The sequence below is a fragment of the Balaenoptera borealis genome, assembly GCF_965194805.1.
Source record: "Balaenoptera borealis genome assembly, chromosome: 7".
Lineage (NCBI taxonomy): Eukaryota > Metazoa > Chordata > Mammalia > Artiodactyla > Balaenopteridae > Balaenoptera > Balaenoptera borealis.
Window position 1 is genome coordinate 77,140,986 of NC_138864.1, and position 21,784 is coordinate 77,162,769.

The following is a 21,784-nucleotide window of genomic DNA, read 5'->3' on the forward strand; positions in this document are numbered from 1 at the left end:
AAAGCAGAAAGATATGATACATTACTAAAATTGTAAATATTCCTGGTGATATTTTTGCATAAAGTGTATACATTCATTTTGGTTTCTTTAAATCTCTCATTCTTAGAAACACTGATTCAAATCAAAAGAAATACTGACATACGTGAGGTGCTTTGCAGAGTTTATTTTAATGTTTTAGCTTTGCATTAAGTAGTTTTTGTAAACTAAATGTTCTGTTTCAAGCCAGTTCAGCAAACTGTCACTCATACACATCCATGAGTACATTTGGAATGTTCAAAAAAAACAGTTTTGACTTGCTAGTGCCTTAGAAAAACAACAGAATTTGAATATGGATTGCAATTCAGCAACTTAATACTGTTTTCATTTCAGGACATAGTTGATGTCCATGATCAAGGGACATTTTTGTGGAATGTACAGTCCATATTAATTTCCCAGATTTGGCCCATTTGAAACAGAAGACTATTGGTACTGCCAGGAAGATCTGGGAAATCATTAATACAGCTCAGAAATATGGATGGCCTTGCCTGCTGCCTCTGTGATTTAATCTCAAATTATCCCAACTCATGGGTGAAGGGAAAAATCAGACTCATCGATTTTATTACCACATTTCATCAATTCTAAGACATTTTTTTGCATATTTAAACCTCTAATATTGTGATGTGTCTTTAATCTATTTCATCTTAGAATTAATTAGAAGCATTTTTCTTTCTTAATGACATATAAAATAAACATATATGCTACTATTGTTGGCATTTTGGATTAGATGAAATATGATATACTTAAACCTCACTATGTTTTAGTAAAATATTTCAAATTAGTAAAAGCAAAAGATCTGAATTGTAGAGTATGTTTTTAAAATAAAGTTTTATTAACTTTAGTCTTAAGGGCAATTTGCAACTTAAAGACCTTAGAGGAATTTTAAAGTATGAATTTGCTACAGGGATTATATTTAAGTAATAACAGTAAATGTAATAAGGGCTTAATAACTACCAAAGTCTACTTTGTAAACTTTCTGTATACATTTTTCTTATTTAGCCCTCTTATCAACCCTATTTGTCAGGGATTTGAGGGGAACAAAAACCTTTTCCATGCCTAAGTTATGAATCAATTGAAAACCAAACTAATGGTATGACAGATGGGAGATTCAAACACTACCTTTGTTACTTAAAGGACTGATGTGTGAGAATATGGCCTGTCTGCAGATAACAGGGATGATACAGAAAGAAACAACAGGGTGGGAAAATACTTGCTCCCTACTACCACATAGGAGGTAGGGATAATATTATTCCCATTATAAAGAAGAAAACTGAGGAGACTTTCAAGATGGTGGAGGAGTAAGATGTGGAGATCACCTTCCTTCCCACAAATACATCAAAAAAACATCTACATGTGGAACAACTCCTACAGAACACCTACTGAATGCTGGCAGAAGACCTCAGACTTCCCAAAAGGCAAGAAAATCCCCACGTACCTGGGTAGGGCAAAAGAAAAAAGAAAAAACAGAGACAAAAGAATAGGGATGGGACTGGCACCTCTGGGAGGGAGCTGTGAAGGAGGAAAAGTTTCCACACACTAGGAAGCCCCTGCACTAGTGGAGACAGGGGCTGGTTGGGGGGGAAGCTTCGGAGCCATGGAGGAGAGCGCAGCAACAGGGGTGCAGAGGGCAAAGTGGAGAGATTCCCGCAAAGAGGATCAGAGCTGACCAGTACTCACCAGCCTGAGACACTTGTCTGCTCACCCACTGGGGCGGGTGGGGGCTGGGAGCTGAGGCTCCGGCTTCGGTCGCATCGCAGGGAGAGGACTGGGGTTGGCTGCTTGAACACAGTCTGAAGGGGGCTAGTGCGCCACAGCTAGCCGGGAGGGAGTCCAGGAAAAAGTCTGGAACTGTGTAAGTGGCAAGAGACCACTGTTTCTGGGTGTGTGAGGAGTGGGACTTCCTGCTCCATGTGCCCACAGATGGCAGAGCACCGCCTAAGCGAGCTCCAGAGATGGGCGCAAGCTGCGGCTATCAGCTCAGACACCAGAGACAGCCATGGACCACTAACGCTACCACCGCTGCCACCACGAATCCTGTGTGCAAGCGCAGGTCACTACCCGCACCCCCCTAGGAGCCTGTGCAGCATGCCACTGCCAGGGTCCCGTGATCCAGGGACAACTTCCCCAGGAGAACACACAGTGCACCTCAGGCTGTTGCAATGTCATGTTGGACCCTGCTGCTGCAGGCTCACCCTACATTCCAATTATGACTACTGCACTCCTCCCTCTCCCCAGCCTGAGTGAGCAAGAGACCCCTATTCAGCCGCTGCTTTAACTCCCACCTGTTGGGGCAGGGAACAGATGCCTGAGGGTGACCTACATGCAGAGGCGGGGCTAAAACCAAAGCTGAACCCCAGGAGCTGTGAGAACAAAGAAGAGAAAGGGAAATTTCTCAGCGCAGCCTCAGGAGCAGCGGATTAAATCCCCACAGTCAACTTGATAAACGCTGCCTCTGTAGAATACTTGAATAGACAATGAATGTTCGCAAAACTGAGGCAGTGGACTTTGGGAACAACTGCAGACTTGGGGTTTGCTTTCTTTGTCTGATTTGTTTTTGGTTTTATGTTTATCTTAGTTTAGTTTTTAGTGCTTGTTGTCAATGGTGGATTTGTTTATTGGTTTGGTTGCTCTCTTCCTTTTCTTTTTTCCTTTTTTCTCTTTTTGTGAGTGTGTGTGTATGTTTCTTTCTGTGATTTTGTCGGTTTATGTTTCCGTTTATCATTTGTCCTAGGGTTCTGTCTGTTCATTTTCTCTGGGTTTTTTTTTAGCTTTTTGTTTTGTTTTGTTTTTGTTTCCTTGCTTGTTTTCTTTTTCTCAGTGTGTGGGTTTGTATGTTACTTTGTGTGATTTTGCCTGTTTAGTTTTGCTTTTACCATTTGTTTTTGGGTTCTATCTGTTCATTTTTCTTTTCTTCCTTTTCTTCTGAGCTGTGTGGTGGCAGAGTCTTGGTGCTCCAGCCGGGGGTTGGGCCTGAGCCTCCAATGTGGGAGATCCAAGTCCAGGACACTGGACCACCAGAGACCTCCTGGCCCCACATAATATTAATTGGCAAGAGCTCTCCCAGAGATCTCAGTCTCAACACTAAGACCCAGCTCCACTCAATAGCCAGCAAGCTCCAATGCTGGATGCCTCACGCCAAACAACTAGGAAGACAGGAATACAACCCCACCCATTAGCAGAGAGGCTGCCTAAAGTCATACTAAGTTCAGAGGCACCCCAAAACACACCACCGGATGCGGCCCTGCCCACCAGAAGGACAAGATCCAGCCCCACTCACCAGAACACAGGCACCAGTCCCCCCCACCACCAGGAAGCCTACACAAGCCACTGAACCAACTTCACCCACTGGGGGAAGACACCAAAAATAAGGGGAACTATGAACTTGCAGCCTGCAAAACGGAGACCGCAAACACAGTAAGTTAAACAAAATAAGAAGACAGAGTAATAGGCAGCAGATGAAGGAGCAGGGTAAAAACACACCAGACCAAACAAATGAACAGGAAACAGGCAGTCTACCTGAAAAACAATTCAGAGCAATGACAGAAAAGATGATCCAAAATCTCGGAAAAGAATGGAGAAAATACAAGAAATATTTAAGAAGGACCTAGAACAACTAAAGCACAAACAAACAATGATGAACAACACAATAAATGAAAATAAAAATACTCTAGAAGGATTCAGTAGCAGAATACTTGAGGAAGAAGAATGGATAAGTGACCTAGAAGACAGAATAGTGGAAATAAGTGCCACAGAGCAAAATAAAGAAAAAAAATGAAAATAATTGAGGACAGTCTCACAGATCTCTGGGACAAAATTAAACGTACCAACATTCGATTTATAGGGGTCCCAGAAGAAGAAGAGAAAAAGAAAGGGTCTGAGAAAATATTTGAAGTGACTGTAGTCAAAAACTTCCCTATCATGGGAATGGAAATAGTCAATCAAGTCAAGGAAGCACAGCGAGTCCCATACAGGATAAATCCAAGAAGAAACACGCCAAGACACATATTAATCAAACTACCAAAAATTAAATGCAAAGAAAAATATTAAAAGCAGCAAGGGAAAAGCAACAAATAACATACAAGGGAATCCCCATAAGGTTAACAGCTGCTTTTTCAGCAAAAACTCTGCAAGCCAGAAGGGAGGGGCAGGACATATTTAAAGTGATGAAAGGGAAAAAACTACAACTAAGATTACTCTACAAAGCAAGGATTTCATTCAGATTAGATGGAGAAATTAAAACCTTTAGAGACAAACAAAAGCTAAGAGAATTCAGCACCACCAAACCAGCTTTACAACAAATGCTAAAGGAACTTCTCTAGGCGGGAAACACAAGAAAAGGAAAAGACATACAAAAACAAAACCAAAACAATTAAGAAATTGGTAGTAGAAACATACATATCAATAATTACCTTAAACGTAAATGGATTAAATGCTCCAACCAAAAGACAAAGACTGGTTGAATGGATACAAAAACAAGACTTGTACATATGCTGTCTACAAGAGACGCACTTCAGACCTAGGGACACATACAGACTGAAAGTGAGGGGATGGAAAAAGATATTCCATGCAAATGGAAATCAAAAGAAAGCTGGAGTAACAATTCTCGTAACAGACAAAATAGACTTTAAAATAAAGACTATTACAAGAGACAAAGAAGGACACTACATAATGATGCAGGGATCAATCCAAGAAGAAGATATAACAATTGTACATATCTATGCACCCAACATAGGAGCACCTCAATACATAAGGTGAATACTAACAGCCATAAAAGGGGAAATCGACAGTAATACAATAGTAAGGGCCTTTAACACCCCACTTTCACCAATAGAAAGATCATTCAAAATGAAAATAAATAAGGAAACAGAAGCTTTAAATGATACATTAGACCAGATGGACTTCATTGATATTTATAGGACATTCCATCCAAAAAAAACAAAATACACTTTCTTCTTAAGTGCACATGGAACATTCTCCAGGATAGATCATATCTTGGGTCACATATCAAGCTTCGGTAAATTTACAAAAATTGAAACCATGACAAGTATCTTTTCCGACCACAGTGCTATGAGACTAGATATCAGTTATAGGAAAAAAACTGTAAAAGATACAAGCACATGGAAGTTAAACAATATGCTACTAAATAACCATGAGATCACTGAAGAAATCAAAGAGCAAATCGAAAACTACCTAGAAACAAATGACAATGACAATACAACGACCAAAAACCTATGGGATGCAGCAAAAGCAGTTCTAAGAGGGAAGTTTATAGCAATACAATCCTACCTCAAGAAACAGGAAAAATCTCAAATAAACAACCTAACCTTACAGCTAAAGCAATTAGAGAAAGAAGAAGAAACAAAACCCAAAGTTAGCAGAAGGAAAGAAATCATAATCATCAGATCAGAAATAAATGAAAAAGAAATGAAGGAAACAACAGCAATGATCAATAAAACTAAAAGCTGGTTCTTTGAGAAGATAAACAAAATTGATAAACCATTAGCCAGACTCACCAAGAAAAAAAGGGAGAAGACTCAAATCAATAGAATTAGAAATGAAAAAGGAGAAGTAAAAACTGACACTGCAGAAATACAAAGGATTATGAGAGACTACTACAAGCAACTATATGCCAATAAAATAGACAACCTGGAAGTAATGGATAAATTCTTAGAAAAGTACAAACTTCCAAGACCGAACCAGGAAGAAATAGAAAATATGAACAGACCAATCACAAGCACTGAAATTGAAACTGTGATTAAAAATCTTCCAACAAACAAGCCCAGGACCAGATGACTTCACAGGTGAATTCTATCAAACATTTAGAGAAGAGTTAATGCCCATCTTTCTCAAATTCTTCCAAAATATGGCAGAGGGAGGAACACTCCCAAACTCATTCTACGAGGCCATCATCACCCTGATACCAAAACCAGACAAAGATATCACAAAAAAAGAAAACTACAGGCCAATATCACTGATGAACATAGATGCAAAAATCCTCAACCAAATATTAGCAAGGAGAATCCAACAGCACATTAAAAAGATCACACACCATGATCAAGTGGGGTTTATCCCAGGAATGCAAGGATTCTTCAACATACACAAATCAATCAATGTGATACACCATATTAACAAATTGAAGGAGAATACCATATGATAATCTCAATAGATGCAGAAAAAGCTTTTGAGAAAATTCAACATCCATTTATGATAAAAACTCTCCAGAAAGTGGGCACAGAGGAAACTTACCTCAACATAACATAGACCATATATGACAAACCCACAGCCAACATCGTTCTCAATGGTGAAAAACTGCAACCATTTCCTGTAAGATCAGGAACAAGACAAGGTTGCCCCCTCTCACCACTATTATTCTACACAGTTTTGGAATTTTTAGCCACGGCAATCAGAGAAGAAAAAGAAATAAAAGGAATCCAAATCGGAAAAGAAGTAGTAAAACTGTCACTGTTTGCAGATGACATGATAATACACATAGAGAATCCTAAAGATGCTACCAGAACACTACTAGAGCTAATCAATGGATTTGGTAAAGTAGCAGGATACAAAATTAATGCACAGAAATCTCTTGCATTCTTATACACTGACGATGAAAAATCTGAAAGAGAAATTCAGGAAACACTCCCATTTACCACTGCAACATAAAGAATAAAATACCTAGGAATAAACCTACCTAAGGAGACCAAAGACCTGTATGCAGAAAACTATAAGACACTGATGAAAGAAATTAAAGAAGATACAAATAGATGGAGAGATATATCATGTTCTTGGATTGGAAGAATCAACATTGTGAAAATGACTATAGTACCCAAAGCAATCTGCAGATTCAATGCAATCCCTATCAAACTACCAATGGCATTTTTCACAGAACTAGAACAAAAAATTATACAATTTGTACAGAAACACAAAAGAACCCGAATAGCCAAAGCAATCTTGGGAAACAAAAACTGAGCTGGAGGAATCAGGCTCCCTGACTTCAGGCTATACTACAAAGCTATAGTAATCAAGACAGTATGGTACTGGCACAAAAACAGAAATATAGATCAATGGAACAGCATAGAAAGCCCAGGGATAAAGCCACACACATATGGTCACTTTATCTTTGATAAAGGAGGCGAGAATATACAATGGAGAAAAGACAGCCTCTTCAATAAGTGGTGCTGGGAAAACTGGACAGCTACATGTAAAAGAATGAAATTAGAACACTTCCTAACATCAAACACAAAAATAAACTCAAAATGGATTAAAGATCTAAATGTAAGGCCAGACACTATAAAACTCTTAGAGGAAAACATAGGCATATGTTTCTTGATTTCTATGACATAAATCACAGCAGGATCCTTTTTGACCCACTTCCTAGGGAAATGGAAATAAAAACAAAAATTAACAAATGGGACCTAATGAAACTTAAAAGCTTTTGCACAGCAAAGGAAACCATAAACAAGATGAAAAGACAGCCCTCAGAGTGGGAGAAAATATTTGCAAACGAAGCAACTGACAAAGGATTAATCTCCAAAATATACAAGCAGCACATGCAGCTCAATATCAAGAAAACAAACAACCCAATCCAAATGTGGGCAGAAGACCTAAATAGACATTTCTCCAAAGAAGATATACAGATTGCCAACAAACACATGAAAGGATGCTCAACATCACTAATCATTAGAGAAATGCAAATCAAAACCACAGTGAGGTATCACCTCACACTGGTCAGAATGGCCATCATCAAAAATCTAGAAACAATAAATGCTGGAGAGGGTGTGGAGAAAAGGGAACCCTCTTGCACTGTTGGTGGGAATGTAAATTTATAAATCCACTATGGATAACAGTATGGAGGTTCCTTAAAAAACTACAAATAGAACTACCACCTGACCCAGCAATCCCACTACTGGGCATATACCCTGAGAGAACCATAATTCAAAGAGTCATGTGCCACAGTGTTCATTGCAACTCTATTTACAATAGCCAGGACATGGAAGCAATGTAAGCGCCCATCGACAGAGGAATGGATAAAGAAGATGTGGCATATATATACAGTGGACTATTACTCAGCCATAAAAGGAAACAAAATTGAGTTACTTGTAGTGAGGTGAATGGACCTAGAGTCTGTCAAACAGAGTGAAGTAAGTCAGAAAGAGAAAAACAAATACCATATGCTAACACATATATATGGAATCTAAAAAAAGAAAAATGGTTCTGACAAACCTATGGGTAGGACAGGAATAAAGATGTAGACATAGAGAATGGACTTGAGGACACAGTGTTTGTGGGGGGTAAGCTGGGACGAAGTGAGAGAGTAGCCTTGACATATATACACTAACAAATGTAAACTAGATAGCTAGTGGGAAGCAGCCTCATGGCACAGGGAGATCAGCTCGGTGCTTTTTGACCACCCAGAGGGGTGGGATAGGGAGGGTGGGAGGGATATACAAGAGGGAGGGTATATGGGGATATATATATACATATAGCTGATTCACTTTGTTATACAGCAGAAACTAACACAACACTGTAAAGCAATTAAAGTCCAATAAAGATGTTAAAAGTTTTACAAATTTTTTTGAATTTACAAAAAAAAAGAAGAAAACTGAGGTATGGAGAGGTCCAACTGTCACATGATAGAATGGAACAAGAGTGACTTTTCTAAAATCCTATCAACAGTCTCTCCAGTCATTAATTTGTTCAAAACTTTTTCTTCACAGATACAATGTGAGTGAATTTCACGGCTGCCTTCCTAATCACTGGGAACACTGAGCAAGCAGCTTAACCTCTCTGTGTCTCAATTTTCTCATCTATGAAATGGAGACTAGCAATAGTACCCAACTTGAAAGGATGTTACGAAGAAGATGACTGATACGTGTAACATGGGTTAGAAAAGAGTGTGGCAGTGGTAAGCACTTAATAAATATTACCTATTGATGGGTTAAACCATATGAACATGCCATTTCTAAGTCAAAAATGGCCAAACATGAGCAGTGTCTTATGGTTCAACCCACAATTATCTGAAAGAATCATATTTGGCTATCATTTCAGGGTTAAACATGGACTTACTGTGGTATCTTTAACCAAACGATGTTATATTCATGAAAATGCTTCATTTCTCTGAACGGAAACTGGCAAAGTCAGGACTTGAACAAAACAAAAAGGAAGTTTCTCCGATGTAATACAATCCTGTTCGAACACCTCACCAGATGATGGCGCTGTTTTGATTAGTAGGTTTTCTACAGCTAATGCGCGTCAAGCACGAAGATTAAGTAATGATACTACATTATCCTTTTGAAATGTTAACAACTCTGAATAAGCTCTTTGGCTCCTGTTGTTTTAACTCAGTGTACTTGTCAGCAAGAATACTGACTTTGCAAGGAAGCTACCGCCCATACTGTACTGTAAACCCTAATAATGCAATTGAAACATTATTGAGAAAGCATAACCTTTCTATTGGAAAGTCCTTAGTGCTCCGAGTCTAGGAAAGGAAATCAAATATAAATTATTATTTTAATTTATTTTCCTTATCTGTCTCAAATTTTTAGAAATAAAGTAGAAAAAATAAAAGCAGTTTAAAAAGCAGTTTAAAGACTGCTTCACTTCAACTGCCCTTCTCTAAAAATAATACTTCATTTTTTAAAATTTACTAATGTTCTGTTCCATCTTCCAGGGCTTTGAATTTCTTATTTCTTTAGAATCTTAAAAGCTGAAAGCAACTTTCATGTGGTTTTGGTGATCATTTGCATCTTTGAAAACTCAAGAAGAGGTTATGCTCACTCTATTTTTTTTGTTACCATATTTCTTTATCTCATTTTGTTATTTTCATTAATTCTTTCCCCCATTTCCTTCATTTGTTGATATGGGGTAAAGTGTATTATAAATTTAAATTCTGAAATACACGACCAAGTTTTTGAAGAATCCCCCATTCTTTTGTAAAGAGTAAATTCAGTATTTATGTAATGGAAAAGGACTCCATTGTATGCCTTGCTCCTGATAATGCTGGTTGTCATTACCCATATTTAGGCCTTTGAGAGTAAACTCCAAAGAAAATATTACACTACTACTCTCCCTTTTCATCCTTCTAGCTAAATACACATTTCTTCATTCCTAATATTTATCACAACTCATTATGGCAATGTTTAAAAAGCAGAGACCTTTGAGTATTTATATTCCCCATAGAAATGAGCATAGCTGTAGCATATTTTAAATGTTCAATGCATAGTTGGTGAATGAATTTATCTCTCCAAAGATTCCATACAGCTGAATCTGTTAGGGAGTTTCACTCAATCTGAGTTCTGACTTACAAGGTGACTTGGGGGTTGGTTTCCTGGAAGAAACGATCTTTCAGTGGTATTTTGAATGTATGAAGAAGAAATTGATAGCCAACTATCTGGGAGAAGTAGGAGGAAACCATTTAAATAAGTAACAAGAAAGACAACATAGCCATGAAAAAGTCAAAAATTGTATTGGAATGAGGTGGTTGGCCGAAAGGGTTAAAACTGGGGCCATTATTTAATAGAACAAATAATAAGGGGCCATGAAAGATGATGTGGCATAACCAGACACACTTACCAGATACCCAGAGTACTTAATACTTAGCATGCACTATACTCTTTCAGCAGCAGCAGCATTACACTGAATGAATGTTGGGCTAATTGGAACAAACACCCATCCATTTTACATGAGTAACGTGGCATTGATGACACTGTATGATTTATGGGTGCTGCCATCTGGACTTTACCACTGTTCTTCTGCTGTATACTCTATTAATAGGTATGATTCTCTGCTGCACTCTCTCACAAATTTACTGGTTTGGGAGCTGTTTACCAGGGAAATTTCAGGAGAGGATTGTTGATCTATATACTTAAATGACAAATGAGTTTTGTGCATGGGGCTTTTGTAGATGCAAAAATGCAAACCAAATTCTTTGGAAAAATTCCAGATCTCAAGGCACTTGTTAAAAGATTGGTGTTGTAGCATAAAATTTTTTTTTTTTTTTAAGCTGGTCATAAAACTCAAAAATAACACATGCAAAGTAGTGAAAAGTATGCTTACATAATGAATTGAAACAAAGATCTTCAGAAGTCAGCTGAACTTTGAACCTCCCTTCATGTTAATGCTTTTGGCTTTGAGGGCTACTCATATTTCTATACCAACTATATTTCTTAAATTTCAATAGGAAACCCTTGTCTCCAAATGCATACACTAACTAAATGTGATAGCAGGGTCACTTCGTTATTTTTTTATAATTTAAATATAGTAATCCAACATGGTATGAGACTAAATAAGACACAGTAGAACTTTGAATGTGACTGAGATGATAACTTCACAAGCCAAAACCTTTATGCATCATTCTATTTTTGCCAAACACAATAGCAGGGGTAAAGTTACTCATGGCCCTAAAGAGACGTTCAAGAGTAGCAGAGGAAACAAGAGTTTGCAGACATTGCATCATTGTTCAACATCTATTCCTATCCTTGTTCTTAGTTTGCTATACAAACTCGGCCAAGTTATTTAAGTTTCTTTTACTATGACTCTTTCTCCACCATACAGAAAATTGGCAATTACACTGTGGGCTAGCTCTATGTGGTCATCAAGAGAATTTGGGTTAATAAGTAGAATTTTAATTCTAGATAATCCAGTGGCCCTCTCTGTGTTTATGGAGATTTTGCATTAGAATTGGGAAGAGCAATTAATTTTCAAAGGACAGATGGCAATAGATTACAGATAACACCAGACTCATCTAAGTAATGCACGGATGTTAAATCAAAGGACAGCACTATTTTAACCCCGATAACTTAAAAAGTCTCTGGAAATTCAGTGACCAGAAAAAAATACCAGACACCTGTTTAAAATATATATATTTTAGGAAACCTCTAAATAAAATAGAGATTAGCGTCACTCAGCTTAGCGTTATTTATTCAGAGACTATGCAGTTTGTCTTACTGGTTGACCCTGATTCTACTGCCTCCATGTGCTAAGCCTTGGCATAGATGAATTTGGCTATTGAATGCAAGCTTCAGCCGGGCCTGTCATGCACCACCCACAAGGCGTGATCTTACGGCTCCCCGCCCAAAGACACATGAAGAACCCACCCTTTGCCAGGCCCTACGGATGCCATTGTGAATAAGAAGCTCACATTTCAATAATTTCCCATATATTATTTAAGACACAGCACTTGTCCTCACGGAAGTGGAAAGAAGAGACTAATCCAATAGCCGAACACAGAAGAGTATGAAGTCATCTGAAAAAGCTAAATCAAAACAGGCTCACAAATCACTGCCATTGAGAAAAAGGTCTCTCTGTATGGCCTAGGACCATCTACGGGGTGATACAACTTGGGGTTCTCCGTGGCTATATTACAGTGAAGATTCTTCTTCCATCATAGGATCCTTATATAGCAATACTGTGTCCCCTGCATTTCAGTAAGTTTCTGGTGAGCCACATAAAGTGCTGACACTAGGTGTCCAACATATTTGTTTTATAAATATCCATGGAGAGCCTATGTGGCAAGCACAGTGCATATGCCAGGTGTGAGGACAGGGAAGGCAATCATAAACAAAAGTGGGTCCCTAAATCACAAGGAAATTACAATTAAGGGAGGAAAGACAGATAAACAAGTATGTAATACTATCTAGTCATATACGATTATGAAGGAGAAAGGAATTGTAATTATGTGTGGGGATTTATCTCTGGGGCAGATTTATGAAAGCAGTGGCATTGAACTGAACATGGGAAAAAGGTCAGAATTTTGTAAGGTAAATAAAGAAGAAAGGACATTCCAGGCAGAGAGAAAGTCACAATTATATTCATGGAGGTGGGACAGCACCAGATGTTTTTAGAGAATAACAAATACTATATTTCATTCTGGCTGGTTAGTCACAAAAAAAGAATGAGATAATGCCTGGAATGTGGTTTGGAGCCAAAGCAGGAAAATCTTTGAATGTCATGATTAGGGATATGTGTTGCACTGTACAGGCGATGGGCAATCAAAGTTATAGAATCAATCTTTTTGCAGCGAGCATTCAGCCCTACCGCTCGTGGTAGAGATGAAAAAACTAAAGCCAGAGAGGTTCAGTGACTTGCTGACATCACACAAATGATTAACTGCAGAACTACTGAATGTTTTTCCAGACGGGGCCATAATGATCTGGTCTTGCTTCTGCAATGGTGGTTTCAAAATATGTTATGGAATGGAGTAGAATAAGGAAGGATTGAGGATGGGAGAAACCAGTTAGAGAGATCTATCAGGGACAAAACAAGACATAATGAGAACCTGAAACAGGATGTATCTAAAAATAGAAAGGAGATGATGGTGATGGTGATGATGGTGACCATGAGGAGAAGGGGAAGAGCAAATTTATGTTACATAGTGATTACTGTACTAGCACTATTTGAAATACTTTACATATGTTAACACATTCAGTCATGATTGCAACTCCCTTATTAGTATCCCATTTTACAGAAGAAGGAATATAATCACAAGAAATAAAGTTATTGCCAAAATGACAGAATTTCATTGGAAGAGCCAGGATTCAATCTTGGCATTCTGGCTCTAAAGTCTAAATTCCTAACTAATGGATGTGAGAAACCTCGTGGAATAGAGTCTACAGGCAGAACTAGCAACTGGTATTGCGGTTGAAAGAGGAAGATTTAGAGCCATGATAAAAGTTTGAATTTGGATGACTGGAAAAATGAGGTCTTTTTTAAAAATGGAAATAGATATGTCCTTAAAAGAGTATTTGAGATCTGTTTGGTTTTAGATGCGGTGTTATATAACAAGAGAGAAAGGGAGGTATTAAGAAATATGAGTAAAGTTTAATTGAGAGATTTTAAGCTTAGAAGAGTAGATGACATTGGAAGTCAACCTTAGAGAGATGAGAGTTCAAGTCCCAAGCATGAATGAAATCCTCAAGGAAAAAAGATGTGAAAAGCCTTGTCACTAAGGAGTGAAGGTAAGAGGAGTTCCTGAAAGATTATGGGAGCCTTTCAGAGAACAACAGGGGAAACCAAGAAAGGCCATGTCATGGAATCCAGGAATAGAGCATTTTGAGAAAGGTCTTGTGTTGAGCAGAGACCAATCAAAGAAGAGGAGGATGAGAAAAGGTGAGGTGATTGGTGGGTAAGAGTCACTGGTGACTTCTGATGAGGCTGGTATAGGACAGCTGTGGGGGCAGAAATCTGATCAGAAACCATGTAGAAGGGATGGGGAGACCATGATGTTGGATACTCTGGTGATTGAAGGAAGGAGAGGCATAGGCTGATCACCTGACAGTAGTAGGGAAGCATGTGAGGTTGTTGAAACTGCTGAGAGCCAATCATATCTGTAAATAAAATATGTCTATATTGGCCATGTGATGTTTTTATATCAACATTAATATCATTTCTGAAACAGGTAGCCAAGTTACTGAACGAGTTCAGAGAGGGCCAAATATCTAGGAAATAAAATAATTGTTCAAAAATACAACCAATGAAAATAATGGTGATATTAATGTATTGCTTAAATGCAAAGCCTCTGAAGGAATTTCAATTCTGGATCAATCAGTATTGTTTCTGCACATCAAAATGATAACAAGGATATGGCATAATACATTTAAAAAATATAAGAGAACATAAAAATATTTAAAGAAGAAAAACTAAAATGGCAAATCATTCTACTATCATCATCAGCACTACCACAAACCCCTGGGAAATTGTGTCATTTCTTCCACTCTACCTTCAACATTCTTGGATTACTGCACTCACCATCAGTTCTACTACTATTGAATTTTTGCTTCGAGTGTCTTCTTCCTTCCCATTTAGATACTTAAAGAATGTTTACTAAATTGGATTGTGCCAAATATGATAGACTTGAAAATGCCAGCTTGGTGCTTGGAGAGAAAATGTGAAAAACACAATTTCACTGTTCTGAGGGATTTTATTTCCAAAAAAAGGGAATACAGTGTATAGCGTCTAGAAGCATCAGCTGTGGTATCAGAAAGACCTCTGCTCAAATCCCACCTCTCTTTTGCCTATATATGTGACCTTGGCAAAATTATTTAATTTCAATAAACCCTAGTTTCCCTATCTATAAAATAAGACTAATAGGGTTAATGAGAATACCTTTTTTTCTTTCTTTTTTTAATTTTTAATTTTTATACCATCTTTAAAGGTTACACTCCACTTACAGTTATTACAAAATAGTAGCTATATTCTCCATATTATACAATACATCCTTGTAGCCTATCTGACACCCAATAGTTTGTATCTCCCACTTCCCCACACCTATATGCCCGCCCACCACTGGTAAACACTAGTTTGTTCTCTATATCTGTGAGTCTGTTTCTTTTTTGTTATATATACTAGTTTGTTGTATTTTTTTAGCTTCCACATGTAAGTGATATATACAGTATTTGTCTTTTTCTGTCTGATTTATTTCACTTAGCATAATACCCTCCAAGTCCATCCATGTTGCTGCAAATGGCAAAACTTCATTCTTTTCTATGGTTGAGTAGTATTCTATTGTGTATATACATATCTTATATATATCAGATATATATATATCATATATATCAGAGAAATTAAGGAAACAATCCCATTTACCATAGCATCAGAAAGAATAAAATACCTAGGAACAAACCTACCTAAAGAAGCAAAAGACCTGTACTCAGAAAACTATAAGACACTGGTGAAAGAAATTAAAGGCAACACAAACTGATGTTCTTGGATTGGAAGAATGAATATTGTTAAAATGACCATACTAGCTAAGGCAATCTACAGATTCAATGCAATCCCTATCAAAATACCAGAGGCATTTTTCACAGAACTAGAACAAAAATAATGATAATACTTTTTGATAGGATTTGGGGGATTATATGAGTTAATGCACATACAGTGTTTAGCACAAATCCTGATGCATTTAAAACTCTCTCACCGTTAACTGTTATTTTTTTCCCTTTTGTTCTGAGAGAATAATACTTTGACATATCCTCTACACTGCTTCTATAAACCATCCCATCATGTTTTCTTCTTCTATCCTCCTCTTTGTTGCTGCAGCTTCTTCTTCCTCCTCACTCCCTTCTTCTTCTTCTACTTCCTCTCCTCTCTCTCCCCCTCTCTCTCCCCCTCTCTCTCTCCCTCTCTCTCTCTGTCTCTCCTTCAGGAAGAATAAGTACCATCAGGCTTCCTCAAAGGAATATCAGACAGTGCATTTGTTTGCTCAGCTGCCCTAACAAAATACTACAGATTGAATGGCTTGAACAACAGAAATTTATTTTCTCACAGGTCTGGAGACTAGAAGTCCAAGGGCAAGGTGTTGCAGGTTTGGTTCCTTTTGAGGCCTCTCTCCTTGGCTTGCAGGTGGCCACCTTCTAACTGTGTCCTCACGGCAATGTAAGCCTTTCCTCTCTGCATGCATCCCATGTGTCTTCCATTTCTCATAAGAACCCCAATCAAATTAGAGCCCACTCATATGACCCCACGTAACCTTAATTACCTCTTTGAAGACCCCCATCTCTAAATACACTCACCTTCAGAGGTACTCGGAGTTCAGACTTCAACATATGAATTATGGGGGGGGGCGGTGGGCACACAATTGAGTCCATAGCAGGGAGGAATAATAATATTCTCCATTCTTTGTGCCTGTATATTACTTAAACTAACACAGTGGGAAGAATGCCAGTTCATAGACATAACTGAATATTAAGTATATCATTTGTTTCCCCTTGTTAATATCACTGTTTCTAATATAAGAAAACATATAAAGAAATGGAATATAATTTCTCTACTGTAAAGGAGTATCCATTTTATAGAATATGCTTTAATTCAACCTAGTGTTTACTTGAAAAAAGAATAATGGCATTAGCACATGTAGAACTATATCAAAGATAGTGGGATGAATTCCTAAGTACATAGTATAGTTAGCTGCATTTCAATTACACTTTGTTGACTAGTGAAAAGAAAATGCCAGTGTAAATACACTGCTTAAATATAAAACATCAAAAAGGGATTTTTTTATGTACAACAATTGGCAAAGTGTAAACACAGAATGTTGATGTTTTTCATTTTTCTCTTAAAAGGCTGAATTGAGTTCAGTGCCAGAGGCAGAGTGCCAGGCTATCGGCTTTGACAAGCTCAGCTGAAGTAAAGCCTGCCTTCCAAAATGGGAGGGGCAAGAAACCCAGAAAAATACCTCACTCCTGTAACACACAAACACTTTAAGCACTTGACTTTTCCTTAATACACATCAGCTTTGCAGCACACCTAGAGAAATTATTTTAATATATGAATATGCTTCTGTAAATCTTATAAATGTGCTTGCTATTTATTAAATACCAGGCATTAAGTCAGTCTGAAGTATCCTTTTCACCTGTACTGGGAAAAAAATTCTTCAATACAACCTTTAGACTCTTCCATTATTTAATGAAAATTAAGATTTTAATGCATAGTTTTCTTTAGATTATACCTTGACTCTGTTGAGTACCACACACTGAAGAGCGTCTAAAAACAAATCCTGAGATACCCTGAAGGATGAGGAGAGATCACAGAATGTGTACCTTTTGATGGCTGTTTATTAATGTGGAAAAAGAATTTGGCACAAAGCAAATATGAGAAAGGAAATGTAAGAAAGTTTCCTGTGTGAGTAAAATTATTCTACATTTAATTTGAAAAAATTTAAGAATAACATCAAATGACATAAGATAAAATTCACCTGGGAATTAACCGTTTTCTGCAGTAAAACCTACTCCTTTTAATGTAACTGTAAAAAGTTAGAAAATTCAACTAGGTTACACACCCCCCACCAATAATAATTGAATACTGAGAGCTCAGTTAGGATAACAGATAAATTACTTAGTAGAAGTCATCCCCTCGTAACCACGTTAATCTCATTTCTCCACTTTCTTTCACTAAAACACGGAAGTTTTCAAAGTAATTGGACTCTCCAAATGAGTAGCAGGAGAAGCCACCTTTCCCGACAGGCAGCAATCAGCCAAAATGGGATTTCCAGGGTAAAAAGTTTATCTGCCTTCATCACATTCTTGATGTAGGCAGGCAGTCTTGCAGTCTGTGTCACTGGGCCAGCTCTTGGGCCAATTAAAAAACGGAGGAGGAGAGTGGGAGGTGAGGAGAAGAGAAGAAGGGCAGGAAAAGAGTAGGAGGAGAAAAGCAGAAGGAAGAGAGGAAAAGCAAGCCCAACCAACTCCAAATACCAGAGTGAAATGAAAAGTTGAAAGAGACTGAGTCATCCATAGACCTTGCCTTGCACCTCATCCAACCTTGCTGATGGTTAATATTTATAGAAATGACATAAGATGTTCATGTGCACGTGTCGCCACAAAGAAAAGCTGAGCCTCCCTGGAAGCAATCTTTAGTCAGCAATTATGCTTGGGAATGCAAAGAGGATGGCACGTTAAAGCAACCTAGCTAATAATATGCACTCACTCGATGATTTATGATAGACCAGGAACAAACAACACCGATTCGATTTATTTAACTGTCTGTGCACCTCCTCAGGGAAGGGAAGACATAAATTTTGGTAGGCTGATAAATGATTCGTACTTGGTAGCTGTGCTAAATCATGCATGATTATCTCCCCAGCTTTTCCTATAGGAGTACCCTGAGCAAGTGGAATGCCTAGAACGTTCCTCCCATCTTCCACAGATAAATTCAGGCTGGCCTGAAATTTGGCCAGGATGGTAGAGTAGATAGATATGGGAACTACTGTAGTAGTATATGCCCTGAAATACTAAATTTAGAAGTTATAAGTTACAAATAAAGTTCCTGAATATCTACTCTTACACACACACACACACATTTATATTAAACATTTAAATAAACACATACTTTATTCATTCAACAGCATCTATTAAACATCCCCTAGGTGTCAGGGAATGTACCTGCTAGGAGTAAATTAATAAAACATGATTCTTGTCTTCAGGGAAGGTGAAAGAGAAAGGGAAATATAATTGATCGAGTATCTGTCATGCACCTAATATACGTGATCATGACACTGCTGTGGAGTTTGTACTATTTTCCACATTTTACTGACAAAGAAACTAGGGTTCAAGGAAACTAAAAGGGTTCAAGGAAACTAAGTGACTGTTTATCATTAATTACCCAGTTAAGTAGCAAAGTCAGGATTTCAACCAAAATATGTCAAACTGCAAATTCCGGGTTCTCTCCACTATTCCGCCAAGAGCTGAAGCAAGGAAGATGGGCAAGTAAACACTTGCAATAAAATATTTAAAGTACAATAGTAGAATGGAAATATGAACATTATAAAGTAATGGCAAAAAAAAGAGTAGTAAATTCTGGTTGGGGTGAAAGAAAAGGAGAAAGGTCTGATGAGTCCTTTCCAAAGAGAGAATATTTGAGCACTGTGTCGAAGAACAAACAGTGGTTCCCTCGTCTCTACCAGTACACATAGTGCTAGGCCCCTGTTAAACTCTGTGCTGTCCCCCAAATACACCAAGCTCTTCACCTATCCTCTCTCTGTCCATACTGTATGATTTGCCAGATATGGCTCTTCCTCTTTTTCTACCTGGTGAATTCCTAGAATGAAATGGACTCAGGGAAGTGAAAATTTCTATACATTTGCCTAGTGATTAGTTCATTCAGCAAATATTTGAGTCCCTATTTATATACCAGATACTGAATATTTAGAGATAAGGACCACTAAATCTTGACTTGCTGAAAATCGAGTTGGGGATATAGAAAATTAACATTATCATTATAATACAATATTTGCTATGTTAAAAGAAAGCACAGGGGATATGAGAGAACAGCTGAGGGCACCGAAGGAGGCTTTCCAGAGAAGGACACCCTGGTCTGTGTCTTAAAGACTAAGTCGTTGTTGATATACAGTGGGAAAAAAAATAATTAAAACAACAAAAAAAATCTAACTTCCTGGTGTGTTTTGCACTGTTGGAAAATATCATTACAATCTTGGCAGCACTGCCGTGAATTGTTAATTGTGTAATGAGCAGTAGAGCTGATTGAATGCATGAGACCAGCAAAGTGACATATCAGTTGCGTAGTATAATTCATGTCTTTCCTATGCACCAGCCAGGAGAAATTTGACAGTGATGTGTTCATTGGAAGAAAGTTAATTCTGAATCTAAGGCTCTTATCAGACTCAGTTTACTAACAATATTGATTTCCTGATATAACCTGCAAATGAAAGGAAATTTATTTGATTGGCATAGAAGAGGAGAAATAATCATGACTGAACTGACAAGCAGAATGATAACCCTATTCTGACCAGAAAGACATGTCTATGTGAAAAACTTTTCTAGAACAGCTTAGTCCAACACGAGGATATTTACTCCAGGTTCTGTGATCCTCCTTCCCCCTCTGTCTTTCCTAACTTTCTCCCTCCCTCCTTCCTCCTCCCCTCTTTTCTCTCAATAGATAGATAGATAGATAGATAGATAGACAGATAGATAGATAGATAGATAGATCACCTTTTTAACCCCTTAAAAAGGTATACATGTATATGTAATAAATATATAACTGTAATAAATATATATTACATAGGGACTTTATACTTTTTAAGGGGTTAAAAAAGTGACCTTATACAAGAATAAATATGAGTAATAAATATGGGTAAGAAAAATGACAAACAGTATTCTAGAAAGACAATTTGTATACCAATGACAATAATTTCCTTTGAATTTCTCTTATTGCAATTTAATTCTAAGCATGTTAATTCTTGATGTTGCTCAGCTTCAAATACCTTCTGGCTTTTACCCCTGAATTATAAGAACAAGCCTATAATTCGCCTACATTTGCAGCAAAACACAGCTTAGCCTTGAAGCTTTTCACCTTCAGATTTAGGTTTTCAATTATCATGATTTTAGTTCCATTTTTCAGTTTTTTGCTAGCAATGAATACTATACTATTTTTCCGGTGAAGCACATTTCTAAATAAGCGTGTAAATTCATTTGTAAAAACACCAGTGTGTTATAGGGACTATGGTAAAAACATTTTGATTATATTATAAAAATCTTCATTTAGTACTTGAAATTACCTCTGTATTCATGACTATACTTGTCTATACTAACAAAATAAGGTATAGATATAAATCAGTTACTAAAATTCAAAAACAGCAAGGGAATGAATAGCATATAAGTGCTAGAAGGGTCTTAAAGTAATACTAAAATAAAAATGCACGTTTTGCTTAAAATGTCTAGATAATTCCCACAAATCTTTGTTTTATTTTCTGGTGTAGACCTGCCCCATATCTCTAAGAGCATTTCACATGATTTTTCATGAAATATCAATGATAAAATTCTCAGTATTTATGCTTATTTTTCAGATGTTCAAGACATAAAGGTAGACATGGAAAGCCTTAATTTTAGGATTTTGGAGGGGAAAATCAGCTAAGTCTCCTAATTAAACAAGAAGTTTATTCTCTGTTGTTATATTTTAATAACAAGTTACCTATTTGTTTATAGAAAAATGTTCAATTATCAACTAGACATTAAGCCGTGAGTACAGAATTTTAAATCTGGGAGAATTTCCATAAGAAACTGAATGTAAATAAAGTGCTGGTATATTTTTCATTATAATTTCAGCACCGAAGTATATTATATGCTCCCCAACATCTTCTACATGAGTGCTTAGGCCCATGTTCCTACTGATGTTCTCCAGAAATGCAAACTAAGACGTGAGTTGGCAGCTTCCTGGAAAGATGAAAGAGGCTTTGGAAGCCAAGCTGTGCCCCTGGCCAGATTCCAGATGAGTGGTTCCTTCCTGAGACGAGGCTGAGTCA

The 21,784-nt window shown here is 37.4% G+C and overlaps 1 long non-coding RNA gene across 1 annotated transcript in view; it reads left to right on the plus strand.

The window, feature by feature from the left end:
- Positions 1-8,226, plus strand: part of LOC309631847 — a 410,290-nt gene extending 402,064 nt beyond the window's left edge. Inside the window, exon 2 of the long non-coding RNA XR_014246608.1 lies at positions 3,635-8,226. This is a non-coding gene — a long non-coding RNA (uncharacterized lncRNA). The remainder of the gene's footprint in view (positions 1-3,634) is intronic.
- Positions 8,227-21,784: the final 13,558 nt, after the last annotated feature.